The 19345-nt window shown below is 50.9% G+C and overlaps 1 protein-coding gene across 6 annotated transcripts in view; it reads right to left on the bottom strand.

The window, feature by feature from the left end:
• The window catches only part of DYNC1I1 (dynein cytoplasmic 1 intermediate chain 1), a 193159-nt gene that overhangs the window by 22809 nt on the left and 151005 nt on the right, over positions 1 to 19345 (bottom strand). The window lies entirely within an intron of this gene.

Genomic DNA, 19345 nt, shown 5'->3' with positions numbered 1-19345 from the left:
CTGCATTCCTTGGTGAAGCTCCCCAGTGGTTGTGCTCGACTAGTCTCTGGCCTGTCCACAGTAGAGCCTGCAGACTGGGCCGCAGCTGTGGGCTGGATTCCATTACTGATCATATGCATTTTTCCAGAGAGATTTTCTGCCTTTGTTATTTTTCATTTCCCCCACAGGCTGCAAGTTTACCCTAAGTGACAAGATTAACCACTGAGACTGTAAAATAATTAGGATTTTAAAAGTTAAATCTGAAGCCTTGTGTATGAATCCCATCCCCTCCCCCTCCCGACTTAGGACATTTCTGAGCCCACCTGAGCCCTGGCCTCCTCTGGGCCCCTCCTCCTGCTGCTGCCTTGGGAGCTCAGACATCTGGCCCATGAGGATAGCCAGAGTCTCCTCGTGGTCCCAGGGAAGGCCTGGTGTCAGGTCTACACTGCCCTATGGGCGGGATGGAACCTTCCCAGTTGTAGATATCTGTCCCCCAAGATGCTCAGTGGCTCCTGGAAACAAACCTCAGGAGGGTTCTTCAGCTCTTTACACGAAATCAGGTGTTTTTCAAAACAGTCTAAGCTAAGCCAACAGCCAAGGTGGGGCATGGTGTTGTTGTGGCCGGATACCCGGCTGATGATCCAGCATTAGAGAGGGAAAGATGGGGTGCCATCTGTTTTTGGCACAGCAAGGATGCCCGCTGCACCCCATCTCTGCTGCCAAGGAGGACCAGCCACTCACGGCACAAGTGAGGCATCCTGGGTAGCCCTTACTCAGCTCACGTGATGGACAGAGCCCCCTCAGTGGTGTGGGCTGAGACCAGCAGTGGCTAGCACCCTCCCAGACTGGGCCTCTGCCCTTGGCTGGTCAGACCAGTGTGGTTCAATGAGATGGTAGAGCAGGACAGCAGCTGGACATTTCCAGGGGCCTTCAAGGCCATCTTTCTGTCCTATCTGAGAATATAGCAAGCTTGTCCTCCCTCCACAGATGTGGTAGCATGAATACTCCAAGACCTCCCACACCAGTTGAGCCATGGAAAACAGCAGCATTTCCGGCTGGGCCTGGAGGCCAAGAGATGTAGCCTTAAAAGGGCATCTTGTGGAAAGGTGGTTAGAATCCAGGCTGGCCACTGGTGGGGGCAGGGGAAGCTTTAATGTGGGAAGCATTCTGGGGACAGGAATCCAGCTGTGGGACAAAAGCAGACAAGCAAGCAGCACCTTCCTCCTCCTCCTCCTCTTCTCTTCCTCCTCTCTTCCTCCCACTTCTCCTCCTCCTCCTCTCTTCCTCCTCTTCCTCCTCCTGCTCCCCTTCCCCACAACCAGATGAGATCCCTTCCAGAGAACAGACCTTTTTGGATTTTCCCCTTATAATGCCTCCTATCTTTTAGACTCCTTGGGCAGGCCTGGAGGGTGGAGTTGAAGGCCAGAGAGCATGCAGAGTGTTAGGAATTCAGACCCTGTCCCAGACACAGCAACCCACCGCAGACCTGCCCAGAGGCTGGTTTGGGCTCCAAGGGGCTCATTTTGAAAGCAGATGTAGAAATAAATGCTTCCTTTCCTTTCTGTGGGATGAGGGAAACAGCTACAGGCACTTCTAGCTTTCCTTCTGGACAGAAAAAGAAGGCTCCCTCAGAAAAGGAGTATGCCACCAGCCAGGGAATAGCTACTGAGCAGCTGTCCTTCAGAACTGTCATTTGGCATTTCTGTCAACCAGCAAATGTGGATGGGGGGAACACTGAGACTGGGGTGGAGGGGAGAGACACAGAAAGAGTGGCAAGGAGAGACAGACAGAGATACAGAGAGAGACAAACAGACAGAGAAGGAGAGAGACAGAGGGAGAGAGGAACAAGAAAGAGAAGAAAGGGGTAAGAGAGAGACAGAGACAGAGGAGGGGCAGGGAGAGAGATACAGAGAGATACAGAAAGGCAGAGACAGAAAGAGAAAGAGAGAGATAAGAAAGATAGAGACAGAGAGAAAAGGGATAGGAGAGAGGCAGAGAGGAGGGGCAGGGAGAGATACAGAGAGGCAGAGAGAGAAGAGAAAGAGAGACAAGAAAGACAGAGAAAGGGGGTAAAAGTGAAACAGAGATGGGGGAGACAGCAATACAGGCAGAGACAGGAGAGAGAGAGAGAGAGAGAGAGAGAGAGAGAGAGAGAGAGAGAGAGAGAAGAGAGAGAGAGAGAGAGGAGAAGAGAGGCCACAGCTTCAGGGTCCCTCAAAACAATTTCTATGGCACCAAAAAGGAGATGGAGGGCCAGAATGCAGCCTTGGGGGCCTCTAGTCCTGACCAGGGGGCCTCCCCCTCGCCCATTTCCCCTCACTTTCTCAGAGAGCTGCTAGGCAAGAGGAGCCTCAATTCACCTCCGGGGCTGAGGAGGATAAGGCCAATCACTCTTTGACACATCAGATGCCCCCTTCTCCCCCACCCCTAACACACCCAGTCTCTTTTTCTCCAAGCTAAATAAGGTCTTCTGATGCCACAGACTCCAGGCCCTTCTCCAAGCTGGTAACGCCTCTCTGGAAGTCCTCCCTAAAATGCCCCCTCCGCCCCAGGGCTGAGTCCCAGCCTCCATAGGAGCAAGGTCTGGCCAGAGCCCAGGACAGAGAGACCCCAGAAGCACCCCTTCTCTCTGTGCAGACCAGTCCCCCCAGCTTTCTTGACTGCTCATAAAGCACCCTCGATCTCTTGGAGCTGCCAATGTGAGAGACGAGGAGGCACCGATCCTTGGCCCTCTGCCCTGTTGGCCCTCACCTGGACTCCCCATGTCAAGAAGGACATTGCTAAACTGGAGAGGGACCAGAGGAAAGCAGGCAGACCTAGGGCCTGGAGTCTGTGACATGAAGGGTGGCTGCAGGACTCGGGGCTCAAGAGAGAGGTGAGGGCCACCATGGAACGTCTGCAGACCTTCCACCGGAGAGAGCCTCGGAGGGCAGAAGCAGGAGCAGTAGGGAGGGCCGGGGACATCTGGAGAGTGGCCGGTTTAGGCCTGAGGTCGGGAAGACCTTCTCGGCTGCCCGGAGAGGAAGGGGCTGCCTCCGGGCACTCAACTTGCTTTCTTGGTTCTCTCCAAGCAGGTCAGATGGGTCTGTTTTGTATTGGCTCCTCCGGGTGCTTGTTTCCCGAGGCAGAAGGGAAGCCCCTTGAGGGCAGGGGCTGCTTCCCTCTTCGCTTTGAATCCCCAAGGCACAGCCCAGCTCCTGGCACACAGTAGGTTCTTTACAAAGGCGTGCTGCTGGATTGCAGAGAATCATCAGGAACATATTTCTTGATGGAAAAGCTGCTCCCCCAGGGCTCGCCGGTCCCATTGCCCAGCTCCTGGACCCTTGTGAGGGGGTGCAGATGGCCGGGCCTGTGGTGTCCCCAGGCTGGCATAGACGCAACAGGGAGGGGCCTTGGGGAGTTCAGGCTGCCCAGGTCTCCCTCAGGGGGCTTTCTGCCAGCGGCCGCTTCCCTAAGCACACACTGGAACCCACATAAAAGGCTGTCTTCTCTCCAGATTTCTGTTTCCCGTTGACGCTTCACTTATTTGCATGGGAGAAGCTTCCTTAATCCAGGAGGCGCCGAAGAGAAAGAAGTTAATTATCTCTATCAAAGAATGTATCCTATTAAACAGGCTTTGACTGGTGTTGGCCCCATAAAGCTCGGGAACGGCTGGGGGCCCCCGCTTTGCCCAGGGGTCTGCCATCAGCTGCCTTAAGCCCCAGCCTGAGCTCCCTCCGGGTCCAGGCCTGTCCCAGCCATGGCTAGCCGGCCACCTGGCTTGAGGGAGAGTGGGCTGTTTCCCCATGGCATCTCCAGCCCAGGACTGAGGCTGGCACTGGATGCCCAGACACCTCTCCTCGAAGGGTCTGCCCCGGGCCACTTCCTCTGTAGTCTAGACGGGGTGCCCCTCTGCATACTGCCCAAGACCTGGCCAGCAATCAGATGGCTCTTGTGGTCACTCCAGGTGTTCTTCCAGGCATTACAGATGCTCACATCTACAGCCTCCGTTTCCCTGTTTGGTGGAAGGGAATCCTCATTCCATTGCTTTAGACATCAGGGTGGTCCATGACTCCTAGCTGAGTGATGAAGATGGGTCTTCACTTCAAAGAGATACTTGGGGTCCTGAAAAGTCCCTTTCCCCTCAAGTCTGTCCAGCCTGCTCCTCTCCCTCTAATTTTGAATGCAGCCAGCCATCTCTTGCCCAGGTAGGCTTGAGGGATACACATAGAAGGATCCACCAGGGGTCATTTTCTCCCGATTCAGACTTCAGTGAATCTGGAAGAGAGAGTGAGACCATGACTTTGCACAACCCTGCTTCGCTTAAATTCAATTCAAGTCACGATGTCACCCATGATATCACTGGTCCTCTTCAAAAAAGGATGAACAGCCACAGAGGTTGTCCATCCAACTGCATCTCCTAGCCAGGTCAATGGGCCCCGTTCATCCACTTGGCTTTCCCTCTGTGGATAGTTAGGCCAGACTCTTCTGAATCCTCATGGATCTCATGGAGGAGGCCCTTCGATGTTCTGGGGCTGGAGGACCTCGCCATCCACAGGAATCCCTCCTTGGCCTGAACTCTGTGCCAGAGAAGATGTGAGTAATCTGAGAGCCCTTGAATGGGTGATGTCTGATCCACTTTCCTGGAGTCTTGATTCTCCACACAAGACAGACTTTGGAGGCGGCACTTTGTGGTTGGGGTGGGGGTGGCGAAGAGCATCTCGCATGACTCTAAAGATGAGTCTGCTCTTCCTTCCCCATCCTTCATCATGGATGCCCTCAAAGCACAAGTAGAGATTTGGTGGAAATGGGAAAGGAGATACCTGGGTTAGTAACTAGTGGTATTCCAGAAGCTTTTTTAGGGGGAATGAGAAAACCTAAGGTTTTCAACATGGCGTCCCCTACCCTCCTTCAGACACTTTTCCAGAATTGTAAAGGAGGCAGAGAAAGAATGTTGTCCAAGAGACATGGGTCTGGAAGCAGCAAAGGCCGGCTCACACGGTGAGAGTGGGATGGTGGGAGGACGAGCCTAGGCTGGGGACTCCCCAGAATCTGTACTATGCTGAGAGATGGACAGCAAGCCCCCGCAACCCCCTTCCAGGCATGCGTCAAAAGGAAGCCAAAGCTTGGAAAGGCCTGTATTTAGAAAGGGCCCCTTGGGACCGGAGGAAGGTGGTTTTAGGATAAACAAAAGGTGCCCCACATCACAGATCCTGCAGCCCGGGCAACCCTCCTGGTCTTGGAATCAGGGAAACCTGTGCCTGGTCCCACAGTCCAAGGTCTGACCAAGCCCAAGAACTCCTGTCTTCCTATTGTTTCTGAGATGTCAGAATATAAAATGACACAAGGAGATCATTTTATATATAAAATCATATCCCATCATGTCATATTATTCACTGTTTGACTTTAAAAACTGGCTGGGGGCAGTTTCCCACAAGCATCCCCCCATCTCTGCCCAGGCTGGGCCCCAGGCTGGGGCTGCTCTCCTTCATCACCCCTACCTCTTAAAATCCCGAGTTCCCTCAGGGACCCAGATAAGTGTTATCTCCCTCCTGAGGGAGCCTTCCTTTCCTGACCTCCACCCTCACCCTACTGGTAATGAGTCCTGTCTCTCCAGCGTGTTACCTTGTGCACCTACTGTATGCAGCTAGGTGGCACAGTAGCTAGAGAGCTGGGCCAGGGGTCAGGAAAACCTGAGTTCAAATGTAGCCTCAGACATTTGCTGCCTATGTGACCTTGGACAAGTTCCTGAATCTCTGTCTCTCTCAGTTTCCTCAACTGTAAAAGAGGAATGATAACAGCACCTACTTCCTATAGTTGTGGTAAGGAACATTTTGAGGTGATAATTGTAAAGTGCTCAGCTTAGAACCTGGTACATGCAGGTGCTTAATAAATGCTTGTTTTCTTTCTCCCTCCCAATGAAATGGAAGCTGTCTCAAGGCAAAGACTTTTTAGTTGTTGTCTTTCTACCTGCCATGCTTATCATGATGCCTGGCACAGACCATAGCCACGGAATGACTTAACCAAAATATTCATAGCAGCATTTTTTTTGTGGTAGCCACAAAAGAACGGGACTCAGTAATTGGAGAATGGCTGGACCAGTTCATGGATTATCATTGAACTGTGAGGGAAATGGGGATGAGGAGGGAAAGAAGGCAGAATGAAGACATAGTAGACAGTGGTTCCACTAACCCAAGTGAAAAGATCTCTATAAGACACTGAGGCCAGAGCAAAGCAACAGAGCACGACCAGATCTGAAAGGACAGAAGAGACATCCATCTGTTCATCCCTCGAAGCTCTCCCGGAGCCTCCCGGTGTCCAGGAAGGCTCCTTTTGTCTCTTAATGAGGTGACGCAGGGGAGGGGAACTTCCGGAGCCTGGCCCCTCGAAATGGGTACCACATTGTACCGACAAATTCAGCGCTGCAGGCACAGAGCATCACAGATGGACAGCTAGGAGGGACCCTCGTCCTGGTCAGTGAGTGAGTGGGTGCTGGTGCTCGGCCAGGCGGTTCCAAGGCCCTCGGGTAGAGATGTTGGGTTTGTCCCGGTGCCTTCCAGTGACTGTATCCCGGTAGCCAGAGGAGGGGGCTTGGGGCCCGAGAAGGAAAGGAAGGAAGAGGCAGAGCCTGGCGAGTCTGGAGCTAACTCCAGGACTACATTCTTGCGGTCGATTTCAAAGTCAGTCAGAGTCTTCTCCCTGGGTGAGCTTAGGTGATTTGGAGCCAAGAGAGGAAGGAATGTGGCAATGGGGACAGGTGGTGTGCTGGCTGGGAGGGCTGCGAGTGGGGTTGGGAAGAAGGAGCTAAGAGGTCATGAGAAGAAAACCCAGGGGTTGAAGCGGCCGTGGGATGGGGCTCAGGAGAGCCTGGACGCTGGGCTGGCTGTAGCAGGAGCCTCGGCTCTCCCACCTGGGGCCACCAGCAATGAAGCCTCCCAGTTTCTGGTGTTTGGCCTGGGGAGGGGGGTGGTGAGGGGCAGGGGCCAGTGTAACTTGGTGGGTTTCATGGTGGGAAATGCCACATCACTGAGCATTGCTCAGCCCCCTCTGATGAGCCTTTCCTTGGGAACCCAGGTTCCTCAGGAATTTACCACGTGGGTCACTGAAGACCCTCCATTGGGGAGTGGCTATGCTTGCCCCTGGAGTCTTCTGCAGACTCACCTTGAGAGAGAAGCCCCCAAAGGGAGAGATCCCTGGGGTTGGTATGGTCAGGAAGGCTTCCTGGAGAAGGAAGGAGGGGATTGGAAAGGTCAGAGAGTCAGCATGAAGAGCCAATGGACCCTAGGCAGATAAGGAAGTCAGAGCTCTGAGGGCTGCCCATCACAGTCCCATCTCAAATGGACAAAAAAGTGATTCAACAGAACAAAATGGCCAGAAGTTCTCAGAAGAAAATGAAGATTTCCCCCAAGTCAACCAGCGATACCATTTTTAAAAATCACAGACCCGGTGGAGGGGGGAGAGAGCCAGCATGGAGGGGTGCCAAAATCGTTCCCAGAGCCACACAGGAAGAACAGTGGCTCGAAGCACAGACCCCTGAGGAATTAGAGGAAGAATGGGAGGCAGCCCAAAAATTCCTAGGCAGAATTAAGGGATAAAAATGTGTGTGTGCTCGGGACGGGGCCGGGGGGGGTGGCCTCGGGAATTAGAGAGAGCCTGACCACGTGGTCTCTAGGGCCCTTCTCTCCAATGATCTCAGGTGCCTAGGAATGGAATCAGGGGAAAAGTCATGGGGGTGGGGAGAGGAGAGAAGGGACAGGAGAGGCTGACAGCTCCATCCAATGGAGACACCAAGGAGAGCAGGGCCCCCTCAAGGGCTCGAAGCACAAAGCAAGAGAAAACAACTAGGGAGCAATGCAGGGGAGAACAAACATGGGGAGAAAACCTGAGGATCTGCGGCTTCTGGGATGAGTGAGGAAGAAAGGAATCCTGTAGGCCACCAGAGGGAAGAAAAACATTACTTATCAGCGTCTCAGGGTCGTTCTCTAACAGGCAGAATGGCCTGAGCCGGAACATCCACTGATATAAAATCAAAGCACCTGCATCTCAGGCCCAGAGCCATTTCTCCAAACCTAACAACGTTTTTTGAGATCACAAAAGATGGCCATTCACAAAGGCCACTCGGACTCACAGCCTCCAGACCAATGCCAGCCGATGGACCTTGATGTCTGCGGGGCCCTGGCAGCGCTTCCACTGCCACGCCTGCTCTCTCCATGGGGTCTGGACCATGATCCGGCTTTCATTTCTGCTGATGCCCAGACTGCACTGCCTCACAGAGAGGAACGAGGTAGTCTGATGTGGACTCCCTCCACTTTCTTCCTCCCTCTCTCCCCAATCCCGAGCACAGTAACCTGTCCTCATTCATTCATTGACTCGACAAGCACTGAGGTGCTCTCACCAGGTTCTGGGGATACAATGGTAAAAAGTGAAAGTGATCCCTGCCCTCTTCAGTGGGAACTTCTATTTGTCCACTGGGAAACAATGTGTATAAAGACAATTAGATGCCACATGTACATACGTACATATGAGTGTGTTTGTGTGTGCATATAAAATATACAAATGGACATAATGGGGGAGGGCACCAGCAGCTGGGGGGAATCGACTTTCCTACCGAAATTGGTGAGTGAGCTCATCCAGGAAGGAAGCCGAGGTGAGGGCAGAGATGTTGAGAGGACAGTTGGTCCAGAATGTAGAGAGCAGGAAAGGGAGGAACATATGATAGGGCTGGATCAGATGATCCCTAACAGGGGCAAAATGGTGACCAGGATGGAGATGAGGAGGGCCCTGGGGGCCCAGTGATCTCTCTCTCCTAGGATTTGTGATGGAGAGAGATGACCACTGGGCACTGGCTCAGGATGAAGGGGAAAGCAGATTTCAAAGGGTTCAGGGGCCTGTAGCACAAGGCTCTGGTAGACGACGAAGATGAAGATGATGATGAAAATAAAGATGATGAAGAAGAAAATGAAGTGAGGAAGATGAACATGAGGAAGACTGATTCTCCCTATCTCTCCTAGGCTGGATGTACAGGGGCTATTCACAAAACCTGAGGCTCACCATGGGACCTTTGACCTGCTCTGTTTCCAAGCTGGAGAGGCTTGTCCCTTCTCAGGCCAGTCAGTGGTCCCTGCCCAATTTAGTGCAAACCTTGGTTGGTGATTGGACTGATGCAGCTCAGAACTCCTGAGCATTAAGAGAGACCCACCAGCCTCAAGCTCCCCAGTAGCCAGGCTTATAGGCATGTCTGTCCCCACAGCCAGCCACAGACTAAGACTTTACATGTGAAGTCATTTCAGGAAGGTTGGAGTCTCTTAAAAATGAAATTCTGATGAAACAAAGGGACGTGAGTTCACAGAATGAGCAACATGAACTGCGTGAAGAGACCAATGTGGAGGCACAGGGAGCTCTCTACCAAACTCCCTCCCCCCAGCCCTGCAGATGGAAGCAAGGACAGGGAACAGAGGATAAGTATAAGAGAGAGGGGTCCAGTGCCAGGAGAACTAAGGCTCAGAAGGAGAGAGAAAAGGACTTAGGGTTACTTTGGGTTTAGCTTGGCTTGGGGGAAAAGAGGAGGCTAAAAATAGGCTGAACCTTGACTTGGGAGGGAGGGGACAATGATAACTCCAACTGCTCCATTCTGCCTCTGCTTCTGTTTCCTCTGCCAAGAAACAGGACATTTATACATGCAGTGACAGGACAAACATGATTCACAGGCAGTTGGTGCCCATGATAAGGAGAGAGTGAGGGAGCCCCAAGTCACCTAGACTAGATGAACAACACCCTTGGGCACTAAAGCAATTGGTGGCTGTGGTCAATAAACCACTGTCAGTAATATCTGGAAGATAGGAGAGGTTCCAAAAGACTGGAAAAGGGAAACTCTTGTCCTAATCTTCAAAAGTTGGAAGACATCAGAGCCTAGAAACTCTAAGCCAGTGAACTTGACTTTGGCTCTTGGGAAAATTCTAGAATGGCTCATTAAAAAGGTGGTTGTTTAGGAAGGGAAGCAGAGAGTCTCTAGGGCTTTATCAAGAATGAATGGGGCTGGGGCAGGTAAGGGGTGCAGTGGATACAGCACTGGCCCTGGAGTCAAGAGGACCTCAGTTCAAAAATCCACATAACACTCACTAGCTGTGTGACTGTGGGCAAGTCATGCAACCCCAACTTCCTCACCAAAAAAAAAAAAAGAATGAATCAGGCTATCAACTACCCAAAGTCGTATGAAAAAATGCTCTAAATCACTATCAGTCAGAAAATATGCAAATTAAAACAACTCTCAGTTATGACCTCACACCTATAAGACTGGGTAATCTGACAAAAAAAAAAAAAGGAAAATGATAAATGCTGGAGGTGATGTGGGAAAACTGGGACACTAATTCACTGTTGGTGGAGTTGTGAACTGATCCAACCATGTTGGAGAGCAATTTGGAACGATGCCCAAAGGGCTATAAAACTATGTATACCTTTTAATCCAGCAATACCACCGAAGACATAAAAAGGGAGGGAGGAGGACCTATCTGTGCCAAAATATTTATAGCAGCTCTTTCTGTAGTAGCTAAGAATGGAAATTGAGGGGATGCTGATCAACTGGGGAATGGTTGAACAAGCTGTGGTATATGATTGTAACGGAATGTTATTGTGCTGTAAGAAATGATAAGCAAGATGATTTCATAAAAACCTGGAAGGACTTACATGAACTGATGCACAGTGAAGTGAGCAGAACCAGGAAAACATTGTACAGAGTAACAGCAGCATTGCACAATGATCAGTTATGAATGGCTTGGCTCTTCTCAGCAATACAATGATCCGAGACAGTTCCAAAGGACTCATGATGGAAAATGCTACCCACCTCCAGAGAAAGAACTGATATTGTTTGAATATAGACCGGAGCAGGCTATTTTCTCTTTCTTTCATTTTTTCTTTTATTTGAGATTTCTTGTACAAAATGACTCATACGGCAACCTTTTACATAATTGCCCATGGATAACCTATATCTGGTTGTTTACTGTCTCAGAGAGGGGAGAGAGGGAGGGAAGGAGGGATAGAATTTGGAACTCAAAACTTTAAATAAAAATGTTTCTAAAAAGAATGAATCAGGTTTACTTCCTTTTCTGACTGAGTTACTAAACTGGTAGGTCGAGGGAATGCTTACATGTGGTTTATCTGGATTTTAGCAAAGAGGTAATAAAGACTTTTGTGGACAGGAGAGAGGTGTGGATTCAGACAATTCACTAGTCATGTGACACGGGCTGGTCACTTCTTTCATTCTCATTTTCCTCATCTGTAAAATCCTCCAGAGTTACTGAGAAGTTCAGGGCCATGATTGAGTGCAGAGAGAGCTGCCTTAGAGCCAGGAAGATCTGGGTTCAAGTTCCACCTCTCTGTCATGCTGACTTTGTGGCACTAAAGGGCACAGAGAAGATGCTGACCACATTGGTAGTTGGAGTCCCCTGTGGGGGGAATCGTAGGTTTGGACCTCCTACCTCCCCATTTATCTGGATTATTCCAAACCAGTTGTACTCTCCTTGAACCCATGTATATACCAATTGCCTTGTTCACAAGAGCAGCCTGACAGACTGTCTCAGAACCAGCTAAAATGTCAGTCTGTGACCTGGGCAGTGCCCCCGGGACTCCCCATTGAGTAACAGGAGCATAACCTCTCCTGGAAGAAGCGAGCCAGCTCTTTTGGAATCACCTCTTCCTTTTCTGGATGGCCAGCAGCCCTCCTTTAATGGTGCCTGTTAAGGTTTGCCCAAGGATCAAAGTCAACATCACTGGTCTAGAGATGGCATATTTCATTTTTGTCCTTTTCTGGAACATCGGGACAATGTTTGCCTCTCGCTCCTTTCCACCGAAATCCCTCAGATCTCCCTGATGGCCACAACATCAGCCAGTCCCCTCAGCACCAAGCATGTAATTCATCTGGGCCAAGTGAGTCAATGCATGGTACTCATTAGATTTCCCTCAACATGTATTTCACCTCCAAAATTCTGTTTCTGCCAAGGGCACTGCCATCCTTCCTGTTCCACAGGTGTGTCGGTCTTGCACTATTAAGTACTTATTATGGGCCAGGAAGTAAACCAGGTGTTGCTAGCAAGAGTCCCTGCCCTGGAGGAGCTTACCTCTGAGCTGTGGCACATCAGACACCTTTTGTAGGGTCCTCTGCCCTTTTGATAGATCCTTCAGCCCCGCCCCCCCACTCCTCCTGTCTTTTAATCGCCAAACTGGGTTGATAAGCTCCCTGTGCAGCTTCATTGTTCTCTGCAGACAGTTCCCCTTTTCCATTTAATAGGAATTATTTCTTTGTGTTATCAGAATTTCATTATTAAGAATTTTACAATTATTCCTGTGCTGACTTCCCCCGTAAACCTCGGTTTACGCATTGCTTCCTCCCTTGCCGCTGAACCCTTCCCAAATCTATGCGTGTTGGACCATGCGCACCATCCTGCAGCGTCTCTTTCTTAATTCTAAGGCGGAGTGCTCCAAGGGTCGCATCGTTTTCAGGCCGTCGGCCAATTTCTCCTAATGAGTGAGAATCCCGCGCAGAATCGAATTTCCAACCACAAGCACCTTTCTCATCTGTCCTATAAACTCGAGTCCAACTTCGCCCGGACTTGGGTACGTGTTTGTGTGGGAGGCCATCACAGACTTAGGGGGAGGGTGCTGATCTGACTGCACCCCCTTGTGAATGAACACCCCTTCCTAAAACTTCTTAATTCCGTCTGTCTAACATGATTCTCAAACGATAATCTAGTGGAGCAGCACCCCGGTGCGGACTCGAGTCATGGCACTGGATAATCACTCCTGATGCCTCAGTGATACATCTGATGCCTTAGGGGAGATGCAGCCTGGCTCTGGGCCCAAGACTCAAACGCGATAAGAATCCTCCGGGCCTATATGTGCTGTGCCCGAAGGAAGAAACAGTCGGGGCGTTCTGCCCAGACATTATCGGCCTTGGGCAAAGGTCAGCTCCTGAACGTTTGCTTAGTGACTTGGGGAGGTTTCCTTTTGGAATGCCTTCCCTAGTGCTCAGCACCAAAGAGTCTCAGGAAAAATCTATGTAGAGCAGAGGTCATCCTTTCAATACCTTTCCAGTCTTCATGCACTTCCCCTTCCTGTGCAGGTAAATAAGGTGGCTATTGTGATGGCATTTCACCTCCTACTCTGCCCTGAGGACAGCCCTCCGGAGTGGCAAGTGCCCAAGCCTCCATTTTGTGAGGACCCCAAACATGCCTGCCCCTCTCTCTTCTCTCTCTCTCTCTCTCTCTCTCTCTCTCTCTCTCTCTCTCTCTCTCTCCTACCCTCTCTCCCCCTTTCTTTCTCCTCCCCTCTCTCCCTTTCTCCCTCTCTCTCCATCCCTCCTTTTCGCTTTCTCCTCTTCCCTCCCTCCTATCTCCATCCCTCCCTCTTTCCATCTCTCTCTCCCTCCTTGTCTCTGCCTCTGTCTCCCTCTCCCTGAATCTATCATCTATCTATCTATCTATCTATCTATCTATCTATCTATCTATCTGTCTGTCTATCTATCTATCTACCCATCTATCTGTCTATCTGTCTGCCTGCTGCTATCTATCTGTCTGTCTGTCTATCTATCTATCCATCTCTTTATCTGGTTCTTGGATTTTCCCTCCATGAGTAGAGCTTACTGATATATGAATGGTATTCAACTCCTTCATTCATTTCCAAAAGAAACATTCAGCTTCTTTGGAATGTGGCATACCCTTCTAGAGTCATATTAATAATAGCAAGCAGTTATACAGAATTTCGGGTTTGCAAAGTGCTGTACAAATACCATCTCATTTAATTTCTCTAACCCTGAGAGGTAGGGCTTATTATTATCCCTATTTTACAGATGAGGTAACTAAGGCAGACCAAAGCTAAATGACTTGCCCAGGGTCACCCTGCTAGGAAGTTATCTGAGGCCATATTTGAATTTGTCTTTCTGACTCCGGACTCAGTGCTCTGAGTGCTGTGGCACCCTCTTCCTATTATAATCATCGGAAACATCACACTAAATCTCAATGATAAATATGAAGTCAAATTTAACTCTCTGCATGAGTATCTCTAATTTATCATATTTGCTACCCACATTGAGTGCATTTTTGTAAATGCAATAATCACTACATTTTACAGATGACGAAATGTTTCCTCAGAGAGAAGAACACAACAATAAATGTTTACGTTTGGACTTGAACCCAGAGCTCCGGGCTTCGAAATCAGGGTTCCTATGGTAATTGGGTCAGGGCTCCCTCTCATCAAAGCATGCACCTCTCTAAAATGTAATTTTTATAAAGGTCCCTTTGTTGTTCTCCTGGCCCAGTGTGCAGCATCCCTCTTGGACCCCAGGGGAGCCTCAGAGTCCATGGGAAGGGTGTGGCTGCAGAGGAGGCCAGATGCTGCCTGCTCTGTGCTTGCCCTCTGTACTTGCCCTCTCTCCAGCCCTGCTGGAGGTGGAGCTGGGGAGGCAGATACAAAATGCCTGTCTCTGGGTCTGGCTTATCCGATGCCTCTGTGAGCATCCTTCTCATCGCTGTGGGGAGGGGACCCCAGGCTCTCAAAGGCTGAAGCAGCAAAGATGAGCTCGGGCAGGTGGCCCACAGGATGGCACTTAAAAAGAGTTTTCACAAATTAAGTGATTCCTCATTAATTCAGCCACGAGTTTGCCTTCAAGATGGTCTTGCCATATTCTAAAAATAATGTTTAAAATTGGATCAGAACCTTTTCAGGCTTGGAAATATTTCCTAGAATCTTACTTTGCCTCTTTCCCAGTGGCCACATTGGGACACAGACTCCTGACTCTCTTCAATTTTTCTGATCCCTCCCACTGCAGAAAGAGGTGGGGCCAATGCTGTCCTGCAACCTTCTTTCCATGCTCTAAAGTCCTTCCTCAGAGATGGAGCGAAGGGAGAACACTACCGTGCCTGTCCAGCCCAGCTTTCGCCTTCACTGGGGTATCTGAGGTCTCCATCAAAGAAACTTTCTCATTGGAAGAGCAATGGTGCTTTTTAGTGACCCCTGCTTGGGAACTGGAGCAGCTATTTGGCAACCTGATTACCACAGGGAACTCTGTGGTCTTCTAGGGCATGTTTATAAACAGAAAAGAGAACATCCCAAGACTTGAAAACAACCGAGTGCTGCCTGCTCATAGTGATCCCTGGGGGCACAAACGGCACCATGGAAGATGCCCATCTTAAACTGGAACCCACAGAGACACAAGCTATGGTTTCCTAGTCATCATCTGTCAAAGGCAAGATGTGCAGGAGAGAAAATGAGTTGGGAAGTAAGTGGCTAAGAAGGTGGGGTCTGAAAGCAGGATTCGGCTTCTGGACAATGGCTCAAAATATAATGGAGATGGATCCCTGGCCCCAGAAGGAGTCTACCCCAAAAGGTGCATGTGGAGGCCTTGGTGTGAAGGTGTCTTAGAAATCGACCAGAAACTAGAAAGGACAGAGAAGACATTGTATCCCCCAAGAGGAAACCATGGAGAGTAGATGGGAAAGCGGAAGGCAAAAGAACAAGAAAGGAGCTGGCAGCCTTCCCTCAACGATCTCTACGTGAATGCCCATAGCTTATGCCACAAGCAAGAGGATCCCCTCACAGCTATCACTGAGACTTGGGGGGTGGTCCTCAGAGGCACACCTTATTCCCGAAGAGCAGGATCGTGAAAAGGGGGTGGGGTAGTATACTCATATCAGGAAATCCAGGACCCAGAGCATGGTGAAGATCAGGTGAAAGGTAACAGAGGGAGACACAGAAGGGATTTTGTCATGGGAGAAGGAGCTAGACGAGGAGGAAAGTGACCCCAAGTCTAGCTAAGAGGCAAAATGTGGCAAAGATGGGTGACTTCAGTTATCTAGACATCTACTCTCTGTCTTTTTTCCCTCTCTCCCTCCCTCTCTGCAATGTTTATGTCTGTCTCTTTCTCTGTCTCTGTCTCTCTGCCTCTGTCTTTCCCTCCCAAAAGCAGATCAGCTAATAACTTCTTGACTTACCTCAGAGATACTGAATCTGAAGAAGAGGAGACTGAGGGGGACATTTCAATTCAATAAACATTTATTAAGCACCTACTATGTGTCAGATACTGAGCTAATTTCTGGAGGTATAAATAAGAAAAAGGAAGACAGTCTCTGAGCTCTAGGAGCTTATAATCGAATGGGGGGGGTGAGGGGGAGGAGACGATACACCCAAAGAAGCTGAAAGAGGCGCCCATCAAAGGGCAGCTACACCAGTGACACAGAGCAGAGCCACTTCGGGAACGTGTGGTGACCCGGAGGGCTCCGAGCTCTCAATCAAGACAGGTCTGGGGAGAAGCTTAATGCCCCGCCCTCCCGGCCCCCAGGCCTTCAGCGCCGAGTCCGTTTGCACAGCGGTTAGATCTGGGGTGATGGCTGAGTGCAGCCGGGGAGGGGGGAAGGGGGGCAGGACACCAAGTAGAGCCACGGAAGGAAGATGAAGGCAGAGCTCCCCTGAAAGAGGAAGTAACCTGTTCCGTTTGGTCCAAGAGGGACAGGGCAGGGGCGTGCTGTTAAATATTGAACAACTGGCCCTCCAGAAGAAAAAATGTGCGAGAACACGCTTGAACGTTTGATCGGCAATACTGACATCTTCTCCACCACCTTCCCAAGCCTGGACAATGAACAAAAGAATCTATGCCTTTGCTGATCTAAACACGGGCTCTCTCAGGCTCTCATGGGTGGGGCCATGATGCGGCTGCCGCGAATGGACTTCAGGAAGAAGACCCCCCCCCCCCGAGGGGCAGGCGCTGCCTCAGAAGGGGGTCGTTCCCCACCCTCAACCCCCGTGGAGGTCTTCGGCCTGAGGCTGAATAAACACTCGTTGGGAAGGCTGTGTTAGGGAGTCCCTCCAGGATACGGGATGGGCTGCTTGACCCCTGAGGGTCCATCTACCACTCCCCCTGGACAGCTGCAGCGCTCTCACTGTCCCCGTTTTACAGCTTAAGGGACCTGCCCAGCGTCGCAAGGCAGACGGCGTTGGAAGCGCCATTTGAACCCCAGTGTGGCCGATTCCCAGTCTGGAAACACAACACCATGGCCATTCCCGTCCCTAAAATTAGATCAATAAAAAGCTCCCCTCTTTTTTAATGGCGGACCCCATTTGGTTCGGGCTCTGCGGCTCCCGTGACACTCGAGGTTAGGAGTGGGATGCCTTGATGCCCCCTCTGACCCCTTCCCCTCTTAGCGGGGGCCCTCTCCACGTGCTGAGCATTGCACAGACAGACGCAGGGGAAGCCCGTAGTGAGCTCACTCCAGCCCTGCCTGGCCCCTTTTTCTGGACTCAGTTTCTTCCTCTATCAAACTGGGGCAGATGTCTCTAGTCTCTGCCCAGCTGCATGAGTCTGTCACTGGGCAGCAGTTAGGAATCGGAGCGGGAGAATGTTAAGAAGGGAGGTGTCAGCTTTGGTCTGTGCTGGGTCTGATTGTGGTAATCCACAGGGTGGGGCACAGGGTTCCAGAAACGTAACCTGACCTTGAAGAGGCTCCGAGGCCGATGAGAATGAGTAAGACCTGGGAAACCATTGCGACCATGGGATCAGGAAGGACTAAGAGGGTCTGAAGCAGCAACAAGGAGCAAGACTGGGGCTGGGGCCCTTCCATAGTGGCCTGGCAAAGTCCAGAAGAATGGGGAAGGCATCGTGCATTTATTAAGCACCTACTGTTTTTCTAAGCAGAAGTTGTGATCTCCCCATTGTGGTGTGAAAATTCTCTTTAGGGAGACAAGATTGGGTGGGATACACTGAAAACAGAAGCAGAGGCCACAACTGAATTCTTCTGTTCACCTGCGTCCCCAAACAGGGCAGCAGCTCCTTGATCAAAGGTCTCCCTTAACCTTCATGCAACTTCACTGCTGTGAATGAGGGAGCAGCAAGGGGCAGTCAGAAAGGGCCAGCAGGCAGCATCACAGCATGGAGTCCCAAGGGACTCCAGTGACTATCAGGGCCAGGGCTTCCCAACCTCATCCAGATGCCCCAGGGTTGTAAGAGGCTTCCCAAGGGGGCCTGGCAACATTGGCAAAGAGCTATAGCATCCTACTGCCATTAGCTTATCTCTTCTATTTCTTATATAGACTTGCATGGCCGGCTCTAGAGATTCCCTTTCATACTGAGCAAGGCATATGGGCAGCCTCAGGGAAACCCAGTGAGTCCTGGGGGCTGAGACAGGCTGGAAACCTTTGGCCTGGTCTAGCCCAGGACTGACCAAGACTTCCCGCCAACACCCCTAACAAAGGGAATGTCTCTGACCTCTGTCCAAGGGGCTCCAGTGAGGAGTTGTTGGGAGGATCAAGGAGAAGATATTTGTAAAGCTTAGCACGGTGCCTGGCACATAGTAGGTGCTTAAGAACGCATGTTCCCTTTCCTTCCCAGTCCCTAGACATCCTCTCCCACTTTAGGATGCCTCTCAGTGATGTCTTCAATCAGCTCTTCTGCCTAGGCTTTTGGGACGCCATCTCTCCTACCTCGCTGACTGGTCAGCTTGCTAGATCTTCATTCTGGTCATTGCCCCTAAAGGCAAACAGAGCCAAGGGCTGGGTGCTGCACCCTCTCCTCTTCCTTTGCACTGTTTCACTGGGTGACCGCATCAGCTCCCAGGGATTCACCACCATCTCTCCATTGACCAACACCTCTTCAGTCTACTTAGCCAGCTCAATCTCTCTGCTGTTGGACAGGATGTCCCACAGACATTTTATACTCAACGTGGCCAGAACAGAATGCATCATCTTCCCTCCCAAACTCTCTCCTCTTCTGAACTTCCCCATCACTGTTGAGACCATCATAACCTGTCCTGAAGGCTCACAACCTAGGAATCAGCCTGGACTCCTCAAGCTCTCTCTCACCCTCCAGATCCAAGATGGTGCCAAGGCCTGTTCACTTCACCTTTGTCACACCTCCTGAATACGCCCCCTTCTCTCCTCTGACACAGCCCCAACCCCAGTGCATGCCCTCATTCCCTATGCCTGGCCTGTTGAAGTAGCTGCTGGGGGTCTGCCTGTCTCAGGCCTCTCCCCACTCCAGTCCATCCTCCATTCAGCCACTGAACTGATTTTCCTAAAACACAGGATTGACCACGCCTGTCCCTGCTCAGTCAGCCCCTGTGACTCAAGCAGCCTTCATCCTCCCTTTCCCCGATTCTCACACCTCACTCCCTGCCCCCATGTCTTCTTGGGCCCAGTGCCCCGGCCTCCGGGCTGTCCCATGAACAGGACCCTCCATCTCTCACCTCCAGGCATGCTCTCTGGCCATCCCCCGGGCCTGGGAGGTTCTCCCTTCTCATGTCCCCTCCTGGCATGTTCTCCAGAAAGTCTTCCCCAGGCCTGCTTAATTCTAGTGTCTTCCCTCCAATGACTGCTCCCCCATTTATCCTGTCTAGAGCTTGATTGTACC

Source organism: Phascolarctos cinereus, unplaced genomic scaffold (genome assembly GCF_003287225.1).
Source record: "Phascolarctos cinereus isolate Bilbo 61053 unplaced genomic scaffold, phaCin_HiC Scaffold_1;HRSCAF=81, whole genome shotgun sequence".
In the NCBI taxonomy this organism is placed as follows: domain Eukaryota; kingdom Metazoa; phylum Chordata; class Mammalia; order Diprotodontia; family Phascolarctidae; genus Phascolarctos; species Phascolarctos cinereus.
Note: the sequence above shows the minus strand (reverse complement) of the source record. Positions and strands in the feature narration are given on the sequence as shown.